Source organism: Amphiura filiformis, chromosome 11, assembly GCF_039555335.1.
Source record: "Amphiura filiformis chromosome 11, Afil_fr2py, whole genome shotgun sequence".
NCBI lineage: Eukaryota > Metazoa > Echinodermata > Ophiuroidea > Amphilepidida > Amphiuridae > Amphiura > Amphiura filiformis.
Genome location: NC_092638.1, coordinates 49,694,709 through 49,714,607, shown reverse-complemented (window position 1 = coordinate 49,714,607; position 19,899 = coordinate 49,694,709). Strand labels below are relative to the sequence as shown.

General features: G+C 36.5%; 1 protein-coding gene across 1 annotated transcript in view; it reads left to right on the top strand.

Annotated features, from left to right (window-relative positions):
* LOC140164946 (diphthine methyltransferase-like) overlaps positions 1 to 19,899 on the top strand; it is a 145,980-nt gene that overhangs the window by 83,729 nt on the left and 42,352 nt on the right. The window lies entirely within an intron of this gene.

Below are 19,899 nucleotides of genomic sequence, written 5' to 3'. Positions count from 1 at the left end.
TTCTTGACTCTTTATCAGCACCTATATAAATATAATAATATTGTAAATGAAAATTAGAATCACATTATTTGGGCTCCTGAGCTGGGAGAGTTTGGACTGGGGTGGGGTCCCGCTCGGATTTTTTCAGAAGTGGGTCTCCCCCTCCCTTTATAAAACCTGGATCCGCCCTGTAGGACCCTGGACCCATACATATATATATGTATATTAAAACTTAATTATTATCAGTAAAGGACTACAAAATACAATTTTTTACTGAGAAAAGGGTTGGTATACAAAATGTATCTCTTGAAATATTCGATTTTTAGTTTGAAACCCTTCCTCACGAAAAAGGGCTTCAAACTATAAGTAAAAGACAACCATGCCCTATACAAGATGCTATAGCAGATCAACCCTACAAGTTTAAGGTTACCAAACCATCTAACAAGATTTGGTAGTTTTTATGTTGAGAGTATTTCGTGATCCTAGCATCCTCTTTTTATGACATTTTTCTGTAGATATAGGCCTATACACGAAAAAAGTTTATTCTTAAAATGTCAGTTGGTTCCGATTTTGCGTTTGCGAGTTACGCATGATTATGTGAATTACACTGCTCCATAGACAATGTGTTGTAATTTCGTTCTGGTATACCAGAACGAAATTCAAATTTCACGATATCTTTGCTAAACGAATTAATCTGCAAGAATTGTTTGTATATAAACATTATGCAGTCAGAGGTTTCCAGTGATATAAAAATCTCAACTTTTTTTTGAGAAAAGTGGGGGCGGGGATGATGCTATGGATCGCGAAATGCCCTTTTTTAAAAGGGCATTTAAAACATACATGTAGGCTACACCAGTATGCCAAATATCGATCGAACATGTTGAATAACCCCCATTGACATAAATATGTACATACATTATATGACATATGCTTAGGCCTATCCTTACTTATCGAACGTTCACCCTATCTGTGCTTATCGGATGTTATCTAAGTCGGCATCTTGGTTTCCAGCTTTACCCCCGTCCCCATAATGTCTTATCTTGTTAATCAAGAAGATAAGAATCTATATAACATTTGGCCTACTTCCATATGGCCGTGTGTCCTGAACTCGCCACCCTTAGCGTTACATGACAAATATTATGAATTTTTACACCAACCGGTTTTCTAATTTGATTATCTCGACAATCATCAACCCTAAACTAGCAAAAGTATACATTTTTGGAAAGCTGAAGGCATAAGCAATTCAAATATATACATTTCAACTCATTATACAGGGTGACCTGTAAGTTATACAGGGTGGAATAAAAAAGATTTTGATAAAAATTGGGTCACTCAATGCATTGCTTATTACCAACTTACAGTAATAAACTGGAAGTAAACAACAATCATTTGGTTAGAGGATATGGAGAGCCAACTGACTTTGGAAGAAACCAAAATCACAGCTGTTTGGTAATCTCGGAATATAGGGTGTCCCAAAGTATGTTAAATTTTTTTACAATTCAACATATTTTGAACCTAAACATTTTCCCCAAAACCCATACAGAAAAAATATGTCCATATTTAGATTCCTCGTCAAATTTCCCTTCAGAAAATCTATACTTTGACTATGATAGGATAAGTCATTAAAATTTTACAGTAACTTTTAGATTTTGAAGACATCTGCATTACTTACTACAGTGTTTAATATGACAACGGGTAGTTTTGTATGGAAAAGTTTGTATTTTCTAGACTAAACCAATCATAAATGATTAAAAACAATTAGTTGAATTGTTTAGCTGTAAGGCCATGAGTCTTTTAGATGCTAAATAGAGTCCAAATCCAATTTACAGCCTTTACAGAAGCAGATTACGCACTAAAAATACCAACCCCATAGAGTTTGTGTGTACCACATCCCCCACCACCACATCCCCCACCACCGCCACCCTGCCCATTCTGAATTCTATGAAGCACAGTGTCAGTATTAAAAAAGTTCAAGTATTTCTTTTTACAGGGTTGAAAGTGCATTTTATTTAGCAATAAAATGAGACCACAAGCATTACAATAACTTCTTGCTTGACAGAGATATCATCATTTGTTTTGAGTCGACTTTGGCAAAATGTAACGTCGCCACCTTTTTTTGTGGCGAGCTCAAGACACACGACCATATAGGCTTATTCCAGAATTGGTATATTCCATGTTTTTTAAGGTGTACTGGTTGGGCATTATATAAACATCTCAAAAAAAGTAACTAACCCCCATGAAATAATGAACATTATTCAAAAACGGGTAATTGTATTACAAATCTGTAAAATGCGTTGGAAGCAGAATTTATTTCTGCACATTTTGACACTTCATTTGCAGCAATTGACTAAATATTGACGTCACAGCATACATTTAAATCAATGTAACCCAATATTTGAAAGTTGCAGTAAATTGTATTGATTTTGTATTCAGTGTAATGGAAGGAAATCTGTATTATAAATGATATCTGAGTGTTTTTGTATTGTAAAAATTTGTATGTAAGTGCAACTTTCAAATCTGGACCTCACTATATTAAATTGACCGGTGTTTTATTGTTTTCTGGGCTATCGTATCAAATGATGTGTCAAAATGCGCAGAAATAAATTCTGCTTCCAACGAATTTTACAGATTTGTAATACAATAGCCCCTTTTTTAATAATGGCCATTATTTAAGGGGGGTTAGTTACTTTTTTTTGAGATGTTTAGTTCATACAGTGGCTAAATGCATTTGAAACTCATAACTCGTATTGACTCAGAAGTTAAACTTATAGGGCATTATTATTTAGCCGATGACTTGAAAAGAAGGAATTTAGTATAAACAATTGGCTGCACCCAAAAAGTAAAGAAAGGAAACACATAGCCCTATACTGCGGTAATATAAATAATGTAGTCCACTTTAGTCAATGTAAATAAACGTTTCAAACAATTATATTATTTATTAGTTTTAAAAGCAAAATGTTTGAACATTTCTGGCATGAGAATACATTTCAATGAAAAAAGGGAAAATTCTGGAAAAAGAGGGTAAAGTGCGTAAAATCAGGGCAAAAATGCTCATAACGGGCTAAAAAGAAACAAAAAACGCGGAAATTTGGGCAACACAAAAAAATCCTTTAAAAAAAGGAAAATGCTCATGCCCGTTATTTATAGCATTTACATGTAGGCCTATAAGTTAACCTTTTATAGACAAAATCAAAACACATATAATTAGATGACTACCGACTACCGTATGCCCTACATTTATTATTCCATGGTGCGAATGTAATTTGACATGAATTTGTTATTTTCTTTCGGGGTTTTCCATTTGGTATTTTATACACTTAGCCTTAGGATCCAAAACATTCTCATCTATTAGTGCACAGTTCTTTAACCCCAATACATTTGCACATTCATTAAATGACCTTGGAAAATTTGGGTATACAAAAACTCATACTCTGAAACTTGAAGTCAAATTTTGCACAATGATTGTTTAATTTAATTTAACATAGGAACTATGCCACTGGGGATGAGGCAATTGTGGTCCATAGTGTTTGCTCACTGTTTACTTGAGAAAAAGGAACGAATTTGCTCACGGATCAGAGCACTGCTCACGAATGCCCTCGCTAAGTTTTGCGTTGGAGAATATTTCGAGCAACCAAAGATCGTATTTATTTTTAGGATCTTTGCTGCGTATGGGCAACAAGTTATCATGGCGGTGAAATGCGGATTAACTGGTTGAAGGAAAATTTAATTAAAACGAAGCTAGCAGATAAATATTGGATTTCCGACTCGACTGCCCGTGGAAATGATCACTGGTCATGCAGCCCGCCATGCAGTTGGCCTATATTAAAATATACAAATCTAATGATATTACATGTTTTTATGTAGTTGCTCCCCCTGGGGTTGATCTATACGTACACTGCAAAAACACTGTAAAAACAGTGAACTAAGAAATTAAACACTTTTCTAAACACAATTTTATCTTCACTTTGTAAACCCATTTAGAAGCGAAACACCATGCATGAGTTAAATATCTGAACATTGGTCAGTGATGGTGTTCAATTTCTAAACATCTGATATAATCCATCTAAACATTATAACGTTCATTCTTTCCTTCATTTTTTAAACACTGTTTTTGCAATGCAGTGTTTAAAAATCGAGGACAGACGGGTGTTTAGAAAGTTAAATGTTTAGCATTTAAACATGTAAAACACAAAATCATATGAAATGTGTTTAGGATCTAAACATGCTAAAAATTCTAAACACCAATCTGTTCCCGATTTCTAAACACTGTTTTTGTGGGGGTCAGCCCGTCAGTCCGAACCACCGTCAGTTCGAATTTTTAGGATTAGGGTTAGGTTTAGGGCTAAGGTTAGCGTCAGGGATATATGAACCATACGATAAAAATTCGGACTGACTGTGTTTCGGACTGACGAGGTGTACCCTTCTTGTGCAATAAAATATTGTAAAAATGTGTACAGTGTATATATTTGTTTGTAGGCCAACGTAGGTACTCATTGATTTTCCTATAACAGCAAAAATAGCAAAAACAGTGTTTAGAAAGTGAAAGCAAGAATGTATTTATTTTAGAAACGTTATGTTTAGAATATGGATGTGAGATGTTTAGAAATTGAACACCATCACTGACCAATGTTCAGAAATTTGCACATGATGTTTAGCTTCTACGTGTTTACAACGTGAAGGCAAAATTGTGTTTAGAAAAGTGTTTAATTTCTAAGCATTGTTTTTGCAGTATATACACATGTATGTATAGCCTAATGGTCAAATCGTTACTTTTGTTAGGTGTTTAATAACCGTGTTAATTAGTTAGCAACGTAGGCTACGGACAAAAGAGATAGATCTGTCATTTATTTACGTTATCGATGTTGCCCTATTCATCGTCGGTCGGTCACAGCTATAGTCAGATTTAAAACAAGGAACTTCCCTATAGTCATATTGGTTTAAATTAATATTAAATAATTTTGTTGTACTTTTATGCTTAATTGTAAATTTCTCTAATTGTGCAAAATTTTGTTATAAGATGCAGGGCCCGTGTAAGAACAGCATAGGCCTATGTATATATGTACCGTCCCTTGGCCACAGTCATCGTGGCGTTATTTGGAGATTGAAATATACAGATACAAATATTTTTGCCTTATCTTGACCTTCTCCTCACCGTACTTTACAGGGTCACCTTAAAATTATATAACTTGGAGTTACACTTGACTCTTAATAGCTATTCAAGGTGGTACTGGTATTCAAGGTGCTGCTTGCACATGCTAAACAGTTTATCATCACCCATTTTTGTACTATATATTTGGGTTTGAATTTAAAATACTGGGTTAATTCGGGTCACAAGTTCGGTCATGAAACTATGTAACGGTATATATCAGTATGATCTGGAAGCACATTTCCCATGTTTACAATGTTTTCTCTCTACATGTAGTACACGTAGGCCCTATAAACAAATAAATAAAAAGAGCTAAAAAGAGGTCAGGAATTGAACCATTGACATTTTAAAGTTGTTTTAAGGTCTGTTGTTAAACTGCACACAAACACAGCAAACATTTTGTTACCATTTTCAACACAGTTTGTAATGGCATAACAGGTTAGTGGGGTTACATAATGGTTATGGCTTGTTACTTGTGTTAAGGGGGTACTACATTTGTGTACACCCCTCAATAAATTTGTGACTATTTTTGCATTTTTCTCAAAAACTAATTACACCCTGGTAACAAAAAGTTATGTATATTATAGGGGCAAGGAATCCAGTTACTACACTGGAATTTCAGTGACCCAAGACAAGCGGTTTGATACTTGTGATAGAGAATGAGGTACCGCTATAATATGTACCTCATTTCCTATCATACATGTATTTACTGAACCGCTTGTCTCGATTCACTGAAATTTCAGTGTAGTAATTGGATTCCTTGCCCCAATAATATACATAACTTTTGTTATCAGTGTGTTATTAATTTGTGAGAAAAATGTAAAAATAGTCACAAATTTACCACAGGGGTGTAGTACCCCTTAATATGTGCATGGGAAGTATAAGTGGAACATTTTGAGATTTTGATCTTAAATGATAGATACCGGTTTAGAAACTACACACATTACGCATCAAATTCCTAAAAATCAATGTTCAATGGCTAAACATTTATCCATCAAGACTCTAAACATGTTTAGTATGTTTACAAAGTGAAGGCAAGATAGTGTTTAGAAAAGTGTTTAAAATGAAACACTATTATTAAATTGTAACGTGACATAGTGAGTGATGACATTGGCACTATCTATCAATTATAGGCCTACTACATATTGATGATACATACAATGTAGGCCTACATACAAAAAAAAACAGCAGAGCAACCCAGTCCCTAAGTTAATAAACACTGGAAGATGTTTGTTTTTGAACACATGGTGTTAAAAGTGTGCTTTTTAACACTATATCTTGTGCTAAAAACATAAAACATCTTCATATTTTTTACGTGTTGTAGTGTATTAATTATATTAATTAACACCTGTTACACCTCTATATCACTGTGTTTATACCTTCTGTACAAACATCAAGTGTTGCTCTGCTGTTTTTGCAGTATAGTATCACAACTCTCATGCTTAAAGTTTCAGATCCATGGAAACGGGCATGGACGATCAACATATAAATATTTGTACAATCATGACAATATTCTACACGAATGGTGTGTATAGGATGATCAAATACCTACCATACACAGTTTGTAACGATGTCCACAAAGCTAATGTTGAAAATGTAGCAATAAGGATCAAACCCCACATACATAAAACCATCGTTCTTCTGACCTGGTTCTGTGTGATGGTTTGAACGCAGGCTTGAACACCAAATATCCTGTCTGTCCGTAATAAAGTACCATATATCATGGACGGAATTCTCATAATAAAACTCATCTTGGATTTGATTGAATAGTCTGGTTTATTCCATACAAAGTGACTACTCGAAGCTATACACAGAATCGATCACGGAAATACCAGTAAATGGTACACAAACAGAGAGAGTGACCCATCTTTATTTACGGAACTTAGCGATGAACATGTTGAATGCATGGGACAGTAGATTGGCCTTGTTAGGCTACATACATTGCGTATAGTACATTAGACCATTATTGCTATCATTTCTGTAAGACATTCTTTAGAATGAGAGCCATTATAATTTCCACATAAATAGGTTATCAAAAGATGACGATGATGATCCTTCCCAAATCACAAAATTGGTCACAAAAAGATGTACACAAATTACAGGTAACTGGTATATACGTTGCGTACGTTGTCCTTGCTATAAATAAATCCACTGGACTGGTATAGTAATTCCAATGCACTAATCGTGTTGTAATCTTGGAAGCTCCTTCGTCTATTTCAAAACAACTGGTAGAAAAATGACACCACGGTCGGCGACCTTTGGTCCCGAGTGCGTTTAAGTGTAATACTGAAATACGTAGTTATATAATGACAGGAATGTCCTATGAAAATTTAAAATTTATAAATAAATTTGACCACATTTTTAGCATCAATATAGCATGTAGACATCGTGGGTGCATAATGGTCCGGTTCCTGCCACGTCTCTACCTGTGTGTGCAAAAAGTCACGCTTGAATGATCGTAAAAGGCGAATAAATCAATTTTCATGGTCGCAAACTGAACTGGGACAATCATTATTTGCTTAATGCAAACGAAATACGGTACTAATATTAATCCCAAATACTCACGAAATTATCATAGGCTTATTTATATACACCCATGTTTTCTGCTCCATAGACAGACTTTTATGTAAGTAGAAATGTAAATGCAAGATTTTTTTTTCATTTTTCTAAATTTCCTTTTCTCTTTCGTTATTAATATTTTTGTTTCTGTTTTTTTTCTTTTTTTGTCCGGGTTAATATGCTAAATGCAAACGGTATGTACAGTAATAGTAGGCCTATAGGCTAAAAAAAAAATCAAAGAGTCACTTCCAAGTCTTTGTGGTGCTCTATAGGGGGTTTATCCCTCAGAATGTTCTCTGACTCACATTTGAAAAAAAAAAGAAAGATGAGAACTATATGGTCTCCTTCTTTCCCCGGCTTCTTTCCCGGGCTCCTCGAGCACTGCAATGTTGGAAAAGACCGAAAACTACTAAACAATGCTAATTTTACATTGAAAAAGAAGAAGAAGAACTTGAAAGAAGAAACCCTCGCTTCCTCACCCGTTTCCTCATCAATTCATGAAAATCCTCTGGACGAAAATCAAAACATTAATTTTATATAGGCCTATGGTCTAATCAAAAGCTATCAAATGACTCATGAAAATATCAGATCTATACTGAGACTTATATCAGAGAATGTATATATACCCATGTGTTCTGGGGGTGTTCTGCTCGATTTCCATTGACTTTTATGCTAGCAGAGTGTTAATGTAACTTGAAACGTAATTTTCTTCCTTTTCCCCATTCCTTTTTCCTTTTTCTTGCTTTGTTTTCCTTTTCTGATGTGCCTTCCCGGGGTGCCTTCTTTTGGTGATTTTTAGAATCATTTAAAAACGCCCTTGAAAGATCATTCCATAGAACAGGGTTTTTTCATCGCCCTAAATCATTGGGTTTTACTTTTATTGATTTCTTCTTTTCCTTTTCGCCAGCCCATAGGGCTGGTATCTAATTCTGAGATGGGATTTGTGTACACTATAGATTAGCTAAGATTATAGCCTTCTTCTATTGGTATGAATTATTTTTTTTACTTCTTGTGGTGGAAATGTTTTTGATGTCTGCTAATTCGATTTGCAAGGAAAAGAAAGTATGTTTTGCCGTTTCAACGAACGAAAACGATTGAGTATTGCCAAAGTTATGTTTGAATTAATTATGACTTAAGAAGTTATCATAGGTTAGGCCTACACATATAAACATAAACTTGTTCAGCAACCAGCATATCAAAATAAATGACATGGTCAACAATTAGTAATTAGCGGGGAATGATCACTGGAACGAGGTCATATCAGTGGACTACTGAGCATAGAATGATGTTTGGTTGCCTGTGAGTGCATAATTGATATGTTGATAACAGATCTAATAATGTTGATGTTGTAGAATCAAAATCTTCATTATATGGACCACATTGAAGTCAAAGTAATTATCTATCCTATCCTGTATCGTTTTATGGATAAAATTGACTCAAAATGTTATTGCTATCTTTAACATCAGTTTTGTCTTTTCAACGGGAAAAATCCGATGAAAAATAAAGTTTTTAGGGGCTAGCTATAATATTGAACAATATATGCCATATTTTGACATGCACTTATAGAAAATAAATAAATTATTGTCTTACTTTATAAATTATAAATACTGTAAAATGACACATAACTAAAGTGAGGCCACTTTCTATCTTTTTTATTTGATTCATAAAATTACATTCAAAAAAATGATTGAAGACTGAGAAAACACACAATGCAGACTATTACAGAATGGAGTAGGTAAGATGCCATGTCCATAGCTTTGCAGGAGTTTCGGACTAATTCAAAAAATACAGTTTAAAAGTGAAGATTGTAGTGAATGATCAGTCCTTTATCATGTGCTTGCCACTATCTACTTTATAGTAAACTATACATTGCGAAATAATATAAAATCATTTTAAAATAAAATGTGCATGTAAGTTGAGTTTACATAGCGAATTAACTAACAACTGCAGTGTATTTCTTGATTTTAATAACAAGCATGGGTAAAAAGCAGTAAAGACAAAAATTTGGAGTAATGAATTAAAGAGTTGACAGGAGTTATAGGAGTTAATGTTTTTGCTGTTTCAGTGTGCATGTTCTCGCCATTGATGGTTTGGTGAACTGTCATGTAACATGGATGTAAGCGTGATCCTAAAAAATGCCTTTCACGGTGACCCAAACTATTTACAAGACCACTTCTGCATTGAGGCTGGCCTTCCCTTTTAAAGGGAATTTTTATTTATCATAATATTATTTTATAAAATTAAAAATATATTCGGTGGTCGAATATTGTCCTAGTTTATTGTTGTTAAAAAGTGTTTTTGAAAATACCGGTAAAATAAAGATTGGATTCAACCATAGACGTATAACTACGACAAAAAAAGAAAGTCCCGCACTCCAAATGAGTCGTCATAAATATAGGGCCGGATTTACCATTGGTCCCCAAAATTTGGGGCCCCCAGTGTGGCCATGCTGTGCATGTTTCTTTGAGCCCGAAAGCACATTGTTTTGGACCAAAATATGCTAAAATTGCAAAGTTTTGCGGGTTTCGCGCGCACTGGCCATTTGAATAACAAAATTCACCTTTATTTTGGGCTTCAATAGTCTGAAATTGATTTTTCCGCACACTTCGCGCACAAAAGTCATAAAATCGGATGGTCTTAGAGTAGGTCCTTCATCACGTTGATACGGTCGTGTACTCGTGTGCATAATCTTGTTAGCTCCAATTTGATACCATTTGCTACTAAAGCTCTAAATTGACTAAGATTGGTACCAGTAGTGACATTTTGGTGCGTTTTTGGACCATGGAAATTATCTCAGTCTACACATGGTTCAACTATTATATAATTTGCAACTTTGAGCCTACAAAAAAAAAAAAAAAAAAAACACGGAGAAAGGATCATTACCCGAAAAGCTTCCAACTTTAAAATTAAAACCTGCTTGAACTTGAACATTGGACATTTTATCCAAGTCCACTGGGTATATGACATACAAAGTGATAACTAAAATAGCAGATGAGAACATTAATGTGATGACAAGAAACATTAAGCGACAACAAAGAAGAAGGGAAAAGTGGCCCGGAGAAATGATTTGTCCCGAAAAGCTTCCAAACCGCAAAATATTGAACTTGAAAAGCGGAACATAAGACATTAACTTAATCATGCATGGGTTACGAAAGGGCCAAGTAACAGATGAAAACATTAATGTGAAATAAAGCTACCAGGCGCTACATGAATATGATTAGGCATATTAAATATACGGAGCAAATGGTAGAGCAATTCAAATCCAGCTGAGAAATGCACAGTAAGAATTTCAAGTAACCAGAATCAGAGAGTTCTGAGTGACCATCTATAACCTTTAAGTTAAAATGAATGACTCCTACGAAGAATTCCCGGAAGAATTATCTGCATGGTATAATAATTATATAGGCCAATTTCACACGAATCTTGAATTATAATCTTGAAGGCAGGATAAGGAGAATAGTAGGTAAGAAAGATAGTGGTACCGGGACACCGTCGACTTTGGAATGATGCGCGGCTATTAGTTCGAAAAATAAAATAAATAAATGTAGATATTTATATAGTGCTTTATGCAGTAGGCCCTACATGAATTTTTTTAAAGGGGGTCATTGGGTAATAGGTAGGACCATAACACAAAAAAGGGGGTCATTGGGTACAAGCCGGTTTGAAAAAGGGGGTCTATCCCGAGGCACATGATGCATATCTGTCATGGAAGTGCCCCCCGGGTCTGGTGCACCAGAACGAAATTCAAATTTCACGATATCTTTGCAAAACGAATTAATCTGCAAGAAATATTTTGTACATAAACATTATGTAGCCAGAGGTTTCCAGCGATATAAAAATCTCAAATTTTTTGAGAAAAATGGGGGGATGAGGCTGTGGATCACGAAATGCCCCTTTAATTGTTTTATCTGGGGGAAAACTTGACCTAACTAAAAGTATTAAAACTGAGCATTTAGCTTTTGTTCAGCAAAGTTTTATAATTAAGGGGCCTATATGCATTGCTGTCAGAAAAGAAAAAAAATAGCAGAAAACCAATGCAGAAAAAACACAGTGTTTCAGAAAAACTTCTTTTTTCAGATGATAGGTTAGACTAGCCATAGTTTATATTTTTTGATAAATAAAAGCATGTTATTAACCCGGGTTATTAATGTTAATCATGATGAAAGCATATTCAGTTGAACTCGAAATTATACTGATATTTATTACATCAAAATATAAACTAGTATAAAATTGTTATGAAAAAGTTCATATAATTATAGGCCTATTAGTAGCCTATTAGTGACAGTAAAAGTAAAGTGTATACGTAGGATTATATTAAGCAACATATCATAATGTCATAATTGTATTGGCACTTCACTGAACAATTCTGATTTTAAAATCTGCCAGTTTATTAATCGCGAAATTCCAGGTTAAAAATAGACTATGGACTTTCAATTTTAAACGGGATTTTGAGCGGGCAAAGTCCCTAACACTCACACTGTCAATCATACTTAATTGTTTATCAATCAAATTTAACCGCAAGCAAATACAGTAGGGGAGAGCGGGGAGTGTTCGCCCTAGGGGCAGGTTCGCCCACCCATTGTTTCTCAGCACTACGGCTATCAGGGAATTTGGTGATGGCAAAATTAGGTGACATAGGTCATTATAAACTTCTCATATTGGCTACGCGACATATAGGGACGTGTTCATCGAACTGCAGCCAAAACAAAAAAATTACACCAAAACGTAATTTTTTCTTGCATTCAGAATGTTGTATTATCATTGATACATAAAATACAGATGGTTTTAATGGAAATCTGTATTGGGAACATATGGGATTTGTCAAAGATTTAATGCAGTTATAAACTCCTTATTCGATTTGTGTTTTGCATACCCCGAAGAAAATACAAAAATGTGCACAAGGGGCTCGTTCGCCCTTTTGAGGATGGGGCATGTTCGCCCTATATCTTCCCCGGGCGGACTTACCCCAAACTGGAGGGCGGACCTGCCCCATCAGCGTATTATGCAAAATATTGATAATTAAGTCATTAAACAAGGTAAAACTACTGAAAACATGTTTTTTAAAGTTATGTGATATCGGTATTACTCATACCACCGTTTATGTCCTAATCCATTTCTCCCCAAAGTTGTAAACATGATACGTTTAAGCTCACTTTGGACCCCTACATTTTACCCTGACCCGACCCCTGCAACAAATTTAGTGACTCCCCAGAAGAGAATGAATGCCCTGTGTACTCTTGCTAAATGTTTGCATTGAATAATGTTATTGTTATGCAATGTTTAAACCTTTTTTGTGATTAGGGTGAACTTACCCCACCATATGGGCGAACCTGCCCCAATATGGGGCAAGTTCGCCACTTTGCAAAACTTTTTTGTTTGCTCTATCCTGTTGCTATTGTAAGGCCTATAGTTCTGGGATTGTGGCCGTATATAGCCAAGACATAGGGCTTTCACATGGGCTAATCAGGTCATCCCTAACCTTAAAATTGACATCGCTAGGCTGGTCAGAAAAAAATAGGGCGAACACTCCCCGCTCTCCCTAAACAGCCTCAAAGCGCTTTACATTTATTCCGCCGTCATTAGAATATGTCGGAACCACGTTTGCAGCCTATACAAGTGGCGCAGGATCCAGTACAACGACTGTGACTACCCCTAACAGCTTCCTATTGCACCTGGGTGGGGTGAGGCAAGCGAGGCAAAACGGTGGTGGGACGGGGAATCGAACCCACGCACGTCGAGCAAGCTCTCAGATTATGAGTCCAAGGCCGTAACCACTGAGCCACCGTGCCCTCAAACTATATGGTTCTTTTGGTGAAAGATCCAAAAAGGGGATCAATGACTGAGGAGACCCAGAAAATAACATAACATAATTATGTTATTAACATAAAATAAAATAAAATAACATAACATAACATAACATAACATAACATAACATAACATAACATAACATAACATAACATAACATAACATAACATAACATAACGCTATGGGCGCGGCGACGCAGGGGATTGGAAAATATTTTACGAAATGGGCGTCAAAAGGGGCATTTGGTAAACACTTTTTACACTGTTGTTACTGTGTAAAATGTTAGTTGGAAAAATAGAAAAATATTCAATATGAAGGCCCAACTGAAGCAGTTTGCAGTTCGTTTCTAGTGGCGTGCATGCCTGGACTTTTTGTCGAGGGAGGGAGGGGGGGGGAGAAAACAAAATTACCCATGAGTATTATTCTGGCCCAGAATTTGATGCGCGCGCAGCTCATGAAAATTTCAGTTTCATACTATTTGAAGTGAAAGTTGCCTAGGAAAGTTGATACACATTGTGTTCGTTGCTCAAGAAGCGCGCTAAAATTTGCATTTTGTACTTTTGTACCAAAATGAAGGTGTTTACCAAATGTGTATACGTATTTTACCAGAACTAAGAACAAGGATTGTTTTCCTTTGAGTCGGGGGGTGCCTGGGGTCAAAGAAAGAACTTTAAGAAGGAAATATTTAGTCTCTGCTGATTTAATATTATTCTTAATGTGTATCTGCATCTTCTTCACTTTCTTCAATCCTTCTACATCCAGGGACAACTGCACAAAACTTGTTATATGAAGTGCACGCGAAAAAAATTTCAATTTCGTAATATTTTAGTCAAAATTCAAGGTATCATATCGATAATTGCCTGTATTTTGTTTACAGTAAGCCTACGACCAAAGTATTTGCTGAAGGGGGGGGGGGGCATCCCAAAATAGGGAGGGGACATGTCCCCCGGGATTGACGCCCATGTACACGTATATGCATGTCCTTTATCGTGAATTTGATGGCAGAACATGGTGCACCAAAATGGTAAAACAAAATCTTAACTATGATTAGATCTGTATACATGTGCTTTGATTCATGGCAAATTTGATATTACCGCCATTATACTCTCTAAATTCGAAAGAGTGAAAAAGTCAATCCTCCTCGGAGTGACTCTTCTGGTCAATCGAAAAGATTGACATTTCAATCTACCAAGAATGAAAATCACATATTTTTCTCCATACGAGTAAAATTTTCACTCTGCAAAGAGTGAAATTTCAATCTTTTTAGAGTGAAATTTTCAATCTTTTCACAGAGTGTTATATGTTCCATCAGCACAATCTCTCTCGATTGGAATGATGTGTTCGAAAAATAAAATAAATAAATGTAGGCCCTATATTTATATAGCGCTTTACGCAGTAAACAGCCTCAAAGCGCTTTACATTTATTCCGCCGTCATTAGAATATGTCGGAACCACGTTTGCAGCCTACAAGTGGCGCAGGGTCCATCAGTACTGTGACTACCCCTAACAGCTTCCCATTGCACCTGGGTGGGGTGAGGCAAGCGAGGCAAAGCGCCTTGCCCATAGGGCGCAATACGGTGGTGGGACGGGGAATCGAACCCACGCACGTCGAGCAAGCTCTCAGATTATGAGTCCAAGGCCGTAACCACTGAGCCACCGTGCCCTCAAACTATATGGTTCTTTTGGTGAAAGATCCAAAAAGTGGATCAATGACTGAGGAGACCCAGAAAATAACATAACATACGGTGGTGGACGGGGAATCGAACCCACGCACGTCGAGCAAGCTCTCAGATTATGAGTCCAAGGCCGTAACCACTGAGCCACCGTGCCCTCAAACTATATGGTTCTTTTGGTGAAAGATCCAAAAAGTGAATCAATGACTGAGGAGACCCAGAAAATAACATAACATACGGTGGTGGGACGGGGAATCGAACCCACGCACGTCGAGCAAGCTCTCAGATTATGAGTCCAAGGCCGTAACCACTGAGCCACCGTGCCCTCAAACTATATGGTTCTTTTGGTGAAAGATCCAAAAAGGGGATCAATGACTGAGGAGACCCAGAAAATAACATAACATACGGTGGTGGGACGGGGAATCGAACCCACGCACGTCGAGCAAGCTCTCAGATTATGAGTCCAAGGCCGTAACCACTGAGCCACCGTGCCCTCAAACTATATGGTTCTTTTGGTGAAAGATCCAAAAAGTGGATCAATGACTGAGGAGACCCAGAAAATAACATAACATATGTTACTTTAAACATAACACAACATAACATAACATAACATAACATAACATAACATAACGCTATGGGCGCGGCGACGCAGGGGATTGGAAAATATTTTACGAAATGGGCGTCAAAAGGAGCATTTGGTAAACACTTTTTACACTGTTACTGTGTAAAATGTTAGTTGGAAAAATAGAAAAATATTCAAGATGAAGGCCCAACTGAAGCAGTTTGCAGTTCGTTTCTAGTGGCGTGCATGCCTGGACTTTTTGTCGAGTGAAAGTTGCCTAGGAAAGTTGATACACATTGTGTTAGTTGCTCAAGAAGCGCGCTAAAATTTGCATTTTTGTACCAAAATTAAGGTGTTTACCAAATGTGTATACGTATCATACTGCAGTTACTGTCCGTTTTCCTATACACAATACACAGTGCTCTCACCATTGACGCGTGACCCCTACAAATGATCTACGTTGGAAGAATGGGCACTTGGCTAGTTAACATCACTGTGTGAAAAATAACCAGTCAATATGTTAGGTATTCTCCAAACTTCTAGCAAATATATTTCTCTAACATGACCTAAAATTACAGCTAGGTTAGATGTTCAGAAATAGTCGCACTTTTGTAAAATATGAGTGAGGGCAAGGCATAGCTAGCCAACTCCCCGTGTTAATTGAATGGAGATTTGACCGAAAATATTGGTATCGGACCGCTCACTTCTGAAGGATGCCACAAAAAACGGTACAAGCTACATTTTAACTATTCTCTGGCAATCATCATGATGAGTTTCTGATATAGTATGCCGAAATTGGGTACTGTAGGTGATTGACAAATGGTCGCACTTTTCTGATAAATAAGTGACAGTGAACATGAAATATCAGCGCCCATAAACCCAAGTTAGTAGCTAGTTAGTGGAGGCCGTCACGTGACTGATTATTGATTATTGAAGTGCCTTATTAATAGATACGCACGATTTAGGGCAAGAAAAACAAACCGGGATACTTTTGGAGACATCATCATCATCATCATCATCATCATCATCATCATCATCATCATCATCATCGACATCATCATCATCATCACTTTCTACATTTTTCTAAACAACATAGGGCCTACCGTTTTAATAAGATTTTTTTCTTGAAATGCATGTAACTATAATTATTGTTTAGAGCGTGATGAAATAAAACATCACGATTTTCATCACAAAACAAAGTAATAGGCCTACAAAGGAAATACATTTTTCAAGAGTGATTGAATAAAACATCACGATTTTCATCACGGAACAAAGTAATACATAAGACATTGTTTGTTTGATTGCAATCAACCGCGACAGTTCGTCTCACACACATAACAATGCACTGCGATCAAATAGGTTGATGACAACATTTGATTGAATGGACTGCACTGCGCCATGATTACGTGCACCGGTTCAAATCCTTTGTTTGGAGCCAATCAATAATTTCACGTACAGCCTCTATGCAAATTAGAGTTTACAAACGCTGCAGCTGGGGTAATCGACCGAAGCTGGTTGCCGTTAGTGATCGAATGCATGAGCTTATTTGCTTTACTGAATCGATTTACTGGATTAATTTCCTGTTAACTGGGTTTAATGCCACAAAGGTCGAATCGCCTTTGCCATGGACCATGACTGCATCATGTTTTACCTGAGCTAAGAACAGGGATTGTTTTCCTTTGAGTTGGGGGGGTGCCCGGGGTCAAAGAAAGAACTTTAAGAAGGAAATATTTAGTCTCTGCTGATTTAATATTATTCTTATTAATGTGTATCTGCATCTTCTTCACTTTCTTCAATCCTTCTACATCCAGGGACAACTGCACAAAACTTGTTATATGAAGTGCACGCGAAAAAAATTTCAATTTCGTAATATTTTAGTCAAAATTCAAGGTATAATATCGATAATTGCCTGTATTTTGTTTACAGTAAGCCTACGACCAAAGTATTTGCTGAAGGGGGGGGCATCCCAAAATATGGAGGGGACATGTCCCCCGGGATTGACGCCCATGTACACGTATATGCATGTCCTTTATCGTGAATTTGATGGCAGAACATGGTGCACCAAAATGGTAAAACAAAATCTTAACTATGATTAGATCTGTATACATGTGCTTTGATTCATGGCAAATTTGATATTACCGCCATTATACTCTCTAAATTCGAAAGAGTGAAAAAGTCAATCCTCCTCGGAGTGACTCTTCTGGTCAATCGAAAAGATTGACATTTCAATCTACCAAGAATGAAAATCACATATTTTTGGGCGAGAAATGCGGAGCATTTCTCGCCATTTGCTGCTGGGTTTTGACATACATATTGGTCACAGCGTTGCAGAAAATAATCGTGCTGTCTATATACTCGGGAAATTACAGAGGCGATAGTGTTCATGAAAATTTGTAATTATTACTTCATTTTGATATCTAATCAGTGCTACAATGTCATTTTAGGCAGCAATGTGTTTGTATTAAAAGAAACAATAAAACCTGTTGTTGTAGAACTAGAATTACTTGTATGCAAATCCGAAAGTTGCAACAGTTTATTTTCATTTCTTTGTTTGTCAAGCATGATTGCTAGTTTTTACGTAACGTTGGGCGCAAGGTACATTTTGTACCACTAGGGCGTAAACAGATTAATTTACCGTGCCAACTGATAGTCGGTCAACGAATTAACTATTCACACACCGAATTTATTTGTCAACCTCACAGTCAATTAATTTATGTCAACATGCGGTCCTTTTTCGCCAGCTAAGAGCTAGCTGTCTAATTCGGAGATCGTCTTTGTTTGCTAAAGAGAGGGAACAAACCAAAAGATCGATGACGTCCTATAAACGAACTAGTTTCGTTTAGGGGGGAGGGGTAAAAATACTCGATTACGTTTGTACAAAAACATCGGTCTGAAAAATGTGTCATTATTATTATTATGTCAAAACTTTCAACATTTCATTATTAAGTTTCTGGTAGGGAGGAGGGAGTCGGCTGAGAAACGAAACTAGTTACGTTTATAGGACGTCATCGATCTTTTGGTTTGTTCCCATACTGGGTACTAGCATTGGTTTGAATTACTTTGCGGAACTTTTTACGGTGAAAATATATGCAAGACCTGATATTCGATTTGTAAGAAAACGAGAGTATGTTTGGCCGTTTCAACGAATGAAAAGAGTGAGAATTTCAAAAGTTATGGTTTGAAGGAAATATGACATTAAAAGTTATATGCCAGGCCTATAATTATTTCCACAGCATATCAACGAATAAAATCTATGGTTTATTAAATCAGGCGTTCTTACATTTGCAGACCTCCTGGAGACCAGCAAAGCATGAGATGCGAATGTATTGATACATGATTAAAACATAGACCCTATTTCCAGGGTCTATGATTAAAACCTTTATGGACGTAAAAGTCAAAGTAACAATATCCTATATCCTGTATCGTTTTATGGATAAAATGACTCAAAATGTCATTAATGAAATAATTGATTTCTTAAACATCAGTTTTGTTTTTTCAACGGGAAAAATTCGATTCAATTTCAGGGCCTCGGGGCCATAATTTATACATGTAGGCCTATTGAACAATATTCCCCCATTTCACTAAGCCAAAAAAGAAACTTATAATTTTTCACAAGGTCGTATCTTAAAATCCTGTCCACCAAAATTAACCAAAATTACACACAGGATTGCCTCAATACGCTACTCTAAACACATGTCAGTAACTAAGCAGTTGTCCAACTGACATAATAGCAAAATGTACTGATATGAAACAGCTTCCTGGACCACATTCACAGCCCTATTGGTACCAAGCAAACGAAATCTGTGAGAACGGCATCTTGACTCTCAGGTCACAAACTTACCAACAGATACAAACAGATCACAAACTTACCAGGATCATCATGTCACATGTCCAAACAAATAATGAAGTCCTTTAGTAACGGGTATGTCCACCGTGCGCTTTTCATGCTTCCAACCAAGTTTCTGATGATATCCTGGGGAAGATTGCCCCATGCTTCCTGTCACTAAAGGACTTCATTATTTGTTTGGACATGTGACATGATGATCCTTGTAAGTTTGTTTTGACTCTCTTTAATGTTTTTAACTTAATGTTGTTAAAATTGTTGGCTGTGACCTGTGATTCAAAATGCCATTCTCACAGATTTCTTTTGCTGGGTGCCAATAGGGCTGTGAACG